Consider the following 9,283-nt stretch of genomic DNA (forward strand, 5'->3'; position numbering starts at 1 on the left):
TATGGTGGTTGTTTTGCGCCTTGAGAACATCAAGTGCTGATGATCGAGATCTAAGTGAGAGTAAATAAGGGAGTTGGAGAAATAGAAAGAAAACTTTGAAAGGAGAGCTTGAAGGAATGAAAAGGAAACTGATCAGTGTGATTATATCATGAGTGCCCTATGATTAATTTGCTTGGGTTTTGATAAAAAGTAAGAAAAAATACACTAGGCTTTTGTAGTAGGATCACTCTAGGGTTGATAGAAAGATCAATCAAATATAAATATGAAGGGAATTGCAGAGAGAGAGAGAGAGAGAGAGGCAGCTAGTCAGATTAAAAGAAATGTCTAGGAAAAGAGAAAGGAACAAGTTTTTCTTTGGGAGTTGGAAGGGAAAAGGTCGTGATCAAAAGGGAAAAAGTTGTGTATTTAAGGATGCAGAAACCATTCAGAAGAGAGAAAGTGCGTGTGTGGTCCAGTTTGCTCTATCTTGAGATAGTATTTTGAGGGAATGAAATTAAAAGGAGGTTCATGGGATTACAATGGGTGGGTGGAGAGGGGTGTCTAGTCCAGGCATTGCCTGGAAATCGAGATTAATTCCCTTTATTACTCTTTTTTTTCTCCTTCTTTTGACTGGCTCGTTAAATTATGCTTGCATTTATTGACCTCTCCCCATGCAGACGTGGCATGTCAAGTGGATTATTAATATTCATGTAATTAACACGACCAGAATGCAGTTGATTAACGGGGACTATTTCATATAAATGTCATTGAATAAATGTCGTAGAGATGTTTTGCCGTCTGAAAAACCTCCATTGAAATATGTATTTTTTAAGTTCAAAAAATAGGTGAAATAGTGTTCATCATACATTTCATGTTATAGTAAATTATTGACCAATATCATTTCAAAAACTCTTAAAAACATATATACGTATATAGATGAAGACTCAAGTGTGGGATCCTGCACTTTAAATATCCATCTAACACCATTCACACACGGGTTTTTCTCATCACGTGTGAAGATTGCACTTACACTAAATGAATGATGTTAAATGAATCCCGTACTTTAAATGGAATACGGGATCTCAAACCTAAGAATTTTCATATATATAATAACAATAATGCCAAATCTTGTCAAGTTACCAAGTTGTTTATAGTCCGGCGCGTAAGATTATATTCCTATTTTGCATGTACGTCATTGTCAGATTGGCTGGGGTGTCCGGCGACACCAGGGACTCAGACCCAGACCCACATGCCCTAATTTCCATTCAAGTATCATGTCCCATCTCTACAATCCCACGCGCTTTTGCTGCTGAAAACACATGTATACGGCGTCGTTTGAGGAGAGTGATTAAATGCGCGTGGGGAATGTATATCGAAAACCATATTATTATTTTTATCGATTAGTGTTTGTCTAACGTAAAATATAATCTTGCGCTCCAATATTCCCTCTCAGTGTCCAAATATATATTCTGGCCTTGGTGGAGACCCACCCGCTCGTGGAATTAAACCCGGAAAGAAAAGTCCATATTCCTCGGCGTCAACCTGGTTCATGTCACGTGACTCGTGGACGTGACCTTGTCTAGGTTATATTATGTTAATAGACGTAGCTTCTGTCTCTTTTATCTTGTTCTGTTTATACATTCCTCCTAAACCACCGTCTGCTCGAACCCCTATGTCCTTTTTTATTTATATTTATATATAAATGTCCATATAATATGCCGATTAAGTAAAAACAAATATGAGTTGAAACTATCTGGCGTAGACGGTGGAGCACGGAATCATTTGGCGGTAATCCGGTGATTTTCGGTATAATACGGTGTCGTCTGGGAGTGTCTAGCGATAACCGTCTTTGTATTTTCAATCTTTTTAGTCCTTTTGGTTGTACTCCATCTTTATGGTGACATGAGTGCTTACGAATCTCAATTACCTAATTTATTGGATAACTTAATACAATCAATGCTATCAACTTTTTTTATATAAAATAAAGTCTATAACCTTTTTTTAAAAAAAAGATGAGTTGAAATTGTTAATTATTCTTTCTTGTTAATTATAGTTTCTGAAGATGTGGTCAGCGCCTGATGCGCTCTAGATTCTCCGGGAAATGGAAATTTTTTGGTATCTTATGCGCTACTTTATTAAGGCTAATAAATTATAGTATTAGATATTAATTATTGAATAATTAAAGAGGGTAGGGCAATATCGGGTCAACATGTCTCTCCATGGCTCACTAGCTTGCAATGTAATATTCCATATTCCATGTGTTTGTCTTGTTATATTTAAAATCATCAAACCTGCAGGTTTATTCATGACAAACAAGACCTATTATTCCTTCTCACGTTGAATCAAAACTTAAGGCACCTCCTTTCCTGCCCTTATTACCATTATATATATATATATATATATATGTCTATATATATAATTTTTTTCATCCATTAACGTACATAATCTAGGTGACAAACCAGATAAGCATGCCACATAGATTAAAAAAAAACTTTATTAAAGAAGCTACATAAACATGCCATATGTTTGTGTAAATTTATGAATGTTTATTTTATAGATATGTAGTGCTTCCAAATATATATGTGTGTGTGTGGGATGCTATTTCCGATATTCAGGTATTATCCGTTTTGAGGTACTTTTATGAATTTTCTTATCCTCCCCTCAAGATTATATCACGAAATAATATTTTATTTTCCCACCCCCCACTATCAAAACCCATAACCTCTTTAGTTTGGGAGGGTAAACTCTTTAGTTCGAGAGGATAAGCACACATCTTATCAATCGTAACAAGCAAGGACAAACATATACTACATTTACTTGTAACCCTAAGTTGGCATTAATATATTTACAAAATCGATATGGGTTTTGAAAAGTCAAGCTAAGGGATGGTCCAAATCTTTATGAGGTGGTGAACTAAATTAAAAGAAGCTAGCTTTTTAGTGATGTTTTTGTATGTGAGGTTGATTAGAATTTATATTGGAAGAAGATTATTAGCTTCTACATGGTGATTCGTGAGGCAAGAAAAAGAGGGGCATGTGTGTTTGCATTGAAGTTTGAAAATTTAACCTTCTCCCACCAAGGTTTTTCAGGGTTTGAAGAGATGAGGACAAAGAAGAAAGCAAGGAATCAGCGAAATCAACGCCGTTTAGGCTGACGTGCACCACGACATTACATCAAAAACATAGAATAAAACAATAATAAATTTTTTTCCCCAACGCATCGTTTTGCAAAATGGAAGATAATCTCACGAAAAAGGAAATCTGACGGCTGGCAATTGTTCTGTAAGTATTATTAGAGAAATGATTAGTTAATCAGTACGTTGTGATTAACGGTCAAAAACATACTTTCAAAAATGTTGTGCGTTTGGTTTGGTTCACACACTTCTCAATTATCCTAATCGTTGAGTTGAATACACATGATTCAAGTGAAATTGTGAGCTCCACATGATGCACATGAAACCCTGTGAATACAACTCAACAGTTGAGATAAATGAGATATCGACTAATGGGATCTCTATCATTATTGTTTCACATTAAATCTCTTCCTTTGTATGTGCAGTATAGCTTGGAATTTTCTTCCTTCTACCATATAATATAAGCTTGGAAACTATCAAATCTGATCAAAAGATGCAGAATACAGAAATATATGTGTGTGTGTGTGTGGTCTAAACTAAGAGAGAGAGAGAGATCTGAAAAAAGTCTACAACGATAACGAGGATGACATAGGATCTAATATATCTAGTAATGGAAACATTTATGGTACATGAAGGAAGTACCCTTTATATGCCAAAACTGATTAATTGGTCAAAAGAATGAGAATAATACTTTGCGAATTACAGTAAGGATGAAAATGAGGTCTTGAGGTTGCACATTTCACAAACCATACGTCATTGACTGCTTATCCCTCACCGGGTTAAGTGAAGTGAAGTTGATCTATGGACTTGGAATCCAACCAATGCATGGCATAATCAAATTAATTTATTGGAATCCTAATAAGGAGAATGTAGTTTATGCCAACACCAACACATACACATACTAGTTTGAACCCAAGAAAAACATTTGTTACTAATTAGGAAGTCTGATCTTTCGTCACTAGGTAGTTCGCCTAACACCACCAAATTCGACACTGCATAAGGTAGTGGTCCTATTTACTCTAGCCGGGTACCACAGTATAATTGTATGAATGGGATTGCAGTTGATCAGTAGTTCAAATAATCAGAAGATTGAACAACAAGGGTCTCCATGTAGCAGTACTTGTTAAAAACAGGTTCTTGTTGGCCTGTTTCAAATTCAGAAAGGAAATCTTCAAAACTTTTTATTGAAAACAATAATTGTACAAGTATCAATTAATATGCCAGAGATTGATTCCTGGCTAACTAGTTTTATAAAAATAAATATATACTAAAACCATGAATATATGATTCACATAAATACATATATATTGGGTGTTGTCAGGACTGGCTAGCTTTTTTCTTTATGGTTCAAATGGTTCATGATGTCAATCTTGGTAGTAGTTTATAATTATACAGAGTAGTACTGAGAACATGGAGCAGTGCAGGGGGTGCACTGATGGGCTTCTTTGTTGGTATATGCTACATATATATGTATATAGCCTAGCTAGGAACGCCAAATATCAAAATCACTTGCATCCACAAAACTCTCTGTTTGGATTGCTTTTATTACTTCTTCTTTCTATTTCTAATGTTCTCTCGTGCGTGGCTCTTTCCTACTCTCATTTTCTCATTAGTGCTTTGGACCACACAATTATATTTATTTTTCTTTGTTCCAAAGCTAATGTTTTTCTCTTCCTTTGTTATTTGATTACTCTTTTTGGTGATCAAATGTCATACTCCTCATCAATAGGATTTAAGAAAAGCAACCTTAAAATGTCAACATCGATAACTTTCCCTTTTATGCATACATGTACACAAAGGAGTAAATACGCCCTTTTATCTTTTCTTTTTAACCGAGAATCTCGACACGATACAAGATTACTCTTTTATATACTCGGTATGAGTCTAAACTCCGGCCATCAGCCTTGAATGCATACAAATTGTCCACATAAATGACATGATAAGTTAGATCAAAACTCAACACGTGGTCACAAGGGTATTAATCTCAGTCCGAATAGAATTCAGTACCTCCCGAGTCCATACATTTTGGTCACAAAGAGATTTTTATCACCTAAACTATCACCCAAGTGGTTAACAGAACCCCCTTATTATAAAGGGATATATATTTGTGAACTTATAACTAAATTCATTAAACATTTATTTTAGTTGGTTTGTCCATGTTAGTAAGTTGATGGATGTTATCATAGTCCTTCACAAGATTGTTTAAAGTAAAATTAGTGTTTGTTATGAAAAATATTAGAGGAATAATATGTATATATTTGGAACTAGAAACATTGATCTTGACACTAAAAGAACTAGAAACATTGATCTTAATACTAATGATTAAGGGGTAAACTTGTATGGTGTCAATGATTTGCCAAAAAAAGAAAAAGCATTGAGTTTTGATTCAAGCTATATTGGCTAAGTTTGTTCTGCCCATTTGTTTGTTTTGATGTTTTCATTTATAGATAACAAAAGAATTTGGGCTTGGGATGGGTTGGGTTTGAGCAGATTTAGATGGGCCTTAATGATATAAACCAACTTTACGCCCAACAAAAAGAAGCCCAACAATTCTTCCAAACAGATCACAGCTGTGAGGCTTCAATATTGTCGGTATTGACAGCCAATGTTGCTCACAACACAGCCATGGCCTCATGGGGCCATAACCTTTTGAGAAAGACAATTTTCAGTCTCCCTCCAGTTTTCGCTATCTCCATTTTTCGATGATTATTGACTCAGTGATTAAGGTCCCGTTTGGTACATGGTATCCTAATAGTATTAGGATTCCTATTGCAAGGAATCAAATTGTGGGAATGTGATTACAATGTAATCTGATTAAGTAATTTGGTTTGTAAAGGGCAATCGTAATTCAATGTTTGGTATTTTTCAATACAACCCTTGTCTAAGAAAAGCCAGTGGAATGGCTCACAGAATGTTCCTCTCTCAATCTCGAAATTGCAAGAGAGATTCATCCAACAAATAAGCTAAAACCTATGAGTACTCTTGTTAAACTCAGATATACTCATTGCCATTCCATTTTGATTGAAAAGTGTGCCAAAAAAAGGAATGCAATCAGAATACCATTACCATTGCAATACATGATATACCAAACAAGCTCTAATGAGGCATTTGGTTGACATTTTGAGGGGGGAACGAGGCGAGTCGATGGTGAGAATCACTCATTCCCTCGTTTGGTTGAATTTGAGAGATTAGCCAAGCTCACTAAAATGGTGAGATTGACTAATCTCCACAAGAAAGAATGAGTTTGATACTCAAAAGACTATTATACCCTTTATTAAGAAGTAGTCGCAACCATTAAATTAATCTATTTTTATTTTTATGTACAAAAAATTAGGGTAGTATGAAAATTGTACAATTAAAATTCTGACACTCATGCTCACTCTTCATTTCATCCAAACATAGTAATGTTCATCTCACACTTATCTCATACTCACCTCACACTCGTCTCAAGCTCACACTCACTAGATTAGCAACCAAATGCCCCGTAAATGTTTATCTCTTGTAACAATTACAGGAGACAACTGGAACAAATGGTAAACTTTAGATTATGATTCTTACGTTTGAAAAAATTGCTATGCAGTTCTTTTCCCATTTGCCTGATGCCAGATTCAAAGTTTTTTTGTGCAACAATTGAATGGTTTGACTGGTCTCTCATAGTTTAATAATTACTGTGGCTCATTTCTTTCTAAATTTGTTCAAGCAATCTGGAACAAATTAGCAAAAAGTTATCATATTCAACTTAGAAAACACCTTAATCAAAACAAAAATGTTAAACATCCACTGTTTTTTTGTCTCAATCATCCCAAAAACTTAGATGGATACATATGATTCATGTGAAATCATGAACATAAAAAATCATATGCGTTTAGCAGATAACTATGAAGAAAAACACTCTCCAAAGACGGCTGGAATGGAAAAGACTGTCCCCACATGAATCCCGGGGCCAATCAAATGAACCATTTGTGCAAACCCACGTGATGGCAATAATCCAACAATAGGATTTCTTGTATTTTTTTCAAACTTGCGATAATGAAAGTTAATCCGAGATTCAATAATTAACAACCCTATCGTGCTAAACAAATCGGCCCCAGCAAGAATTAGACTCTGATGTTGGTCGAGAAAGTCTGCTACCAAGAACTTTCTTCATTAAATTTCTTTAATATCCACCGGTTTGACAAAAAAAAAACATGAACCTATGTATAGAAATAGATCACGGTTTGTCGCAGCCATAACCATCAGCACTCCTGTGGCGCTATGTCCATACACTTACAGCTCACAACAATGAATTCCCTTCTTCCAATTCCAGTGACCTCCATAGCCGCAATCTTTGCTAGTTTATTATTTTTCTACTCATGTTTGAGGATCCTCAAAGGCAAATTGAATAACAAACTCCCACCGAGAGCAGGCGGCGCGTGGCCTGTGATAGGGCACCTCCACCTCCTCGGTGGGCCACAACCAACACACAAAACCTTGGGAGATATGGCGGACAAGTACGGCCCAATCTTCACAATCAAAATGGGCGTCCATCGTGCTCTCGTGGTTAGTAACTCCGAGATTGCCAAACAATGTCTGACTACCCATGACAGAGTCTTCGCTAGTCGTCCAAAATCTCTCGCCACGGAGCACTTGGGCTACAATCAGGCCATGTTCGGGTTCAGCCCTTACGGCCCATTTTGGCGTCACATGCGCAAGATTACCACACTCCAGCTCCTCTCGAGTCACCGGCTCGAGACTCTAAATCACGTAAGGGAATCCGAGGTTAGGAATTCCACAAAAAAGTTGTACCAATCGTGGACGCAAAACAAAAACAGTTCGAACCAAGTCTTGGCAGACATGAAGACATGGTTCGGAGACATAACCGCTAACTTGATGTTTAGGGTAATTGTGGGTAAGCGTTATGTGAGTGAGGAGGGTCCAGAGGATGCAAGATGGAAACAAGTTGTGAAAGATTGGCTGGAGTTGTTCGGGAGATATGTGGTGGCTGATGCGGTGCCCTTTTTGAGGTGGTTCGATTTGGGTGGTGTTGAGAAGGCCATGAAAAGGATGGCCAAAGTAATGGATGTTTATGTGGAAGAGTGGTTGGAAGAACATAAGAAGAAGAGACTGAATTCTGGCGATCGGATTGTAGAGGAAGACTTCATGGGCGTCATGCTCTCCATTCTTGATGGCGATCAACAGGAAAAGCTTGGTGGGCACAATACTGATACCGTTAACAAAGCTGTAAGCTTGGTACGTCGTCGTATTGACCAGTTTGGATAATATTTTATTTTCTGTTTTGATCAGTCAACATATTTATGAACTCTAATTAATTGTTAATCAGAAATCTTGGTGGTTACAGGGTCTTTTCTTGGCAGGGTCAGACACCACCACGATTACTATGATATGGGCCTTATCACTGCTACTCAACAATCGTCATGTCTTAAAAAAAGTCCAAGAAGAGGTAGATGCCCACATCGGTAGAGAGAGACTAGTGAAAGAGTCAGACTTAAAATCTTTGATCTACCTTGAAGCCATCATAAAGGAAACATTCCGGCTATACCCTGCTGCACCACTTTCGGTGCCACACGAATCCATGGAAGATTGCACTGTGAGCAGATACCATGTCCCAAAAGGAACACGTCTTCTTTTTAATGTCTGGAAAATTCAGCACGATCCAAACATCTGGGAGGACCCTTTCGAGTTCCGGCCTGAAAGATTTCTCACAACTCAAGCACGTTGATGCTAAGGGCCTTAATTTCGAGCTTATACCATTTGGAGGCGGGAGAAGAATGTGCCCTGGAGTGTTGTTTTCTCTTCAAGTCTTGCAACTCACACTCGCTAATCTGCTTCATGGGTTTGATTTTTCAACGCCAAATGATGAACCCATTGATATGACGGAGAGCTTTGGATTTACAAATCCTAAAGCAACGCCGCTTGACTTGCTTCTAAGTCCACGTCTCCCACCTCATTTATATGGATAACACAATATATGTGGTTGAGAGAGGGGGACAATATATATGTGTGTGTGTGAAAGTGGAGTGGTTTCAACGTCATATGGCTGAAATTGAAAGAGTTTTTGCTAGTCAATTGCAGCTGAATGGTATAGGTGTTAACAAAAGGGTGATGTTGGAGCTTGTTGGGTGGTCTCCTCCTCTTGATGGGTGGGTCAAACTTAATATAGATGGTTGTTGT

General features: G+C 37.2%; 1 pseudogene; it reads left to right on the forward strand.

The window, feature by feature from the left end:
• The first annotated feature begins 7,034 nt into the window (after positions 1-7,034).
• On the forward strand, positions 7,035-9,283 carry LOC120009761 (annotated as a pseudogene).

The sequence above is a fragment of the Tripterygium wilfordii genome, chromosome 11 (genome assembly GCF_013401445.1).
Source record: "Tripterygium wilfordii isolate XIE 37 chromosome 11, ASM1340144v1, whole genome shotgun sequence".
Classification (NCBI taxonomy): Eukaryota; Viridiplantae; Streptophyta; class Magnoliopsida; order Celastrales; family Celastraceae; genus Tripterygium; species Tripterygium wilfordii.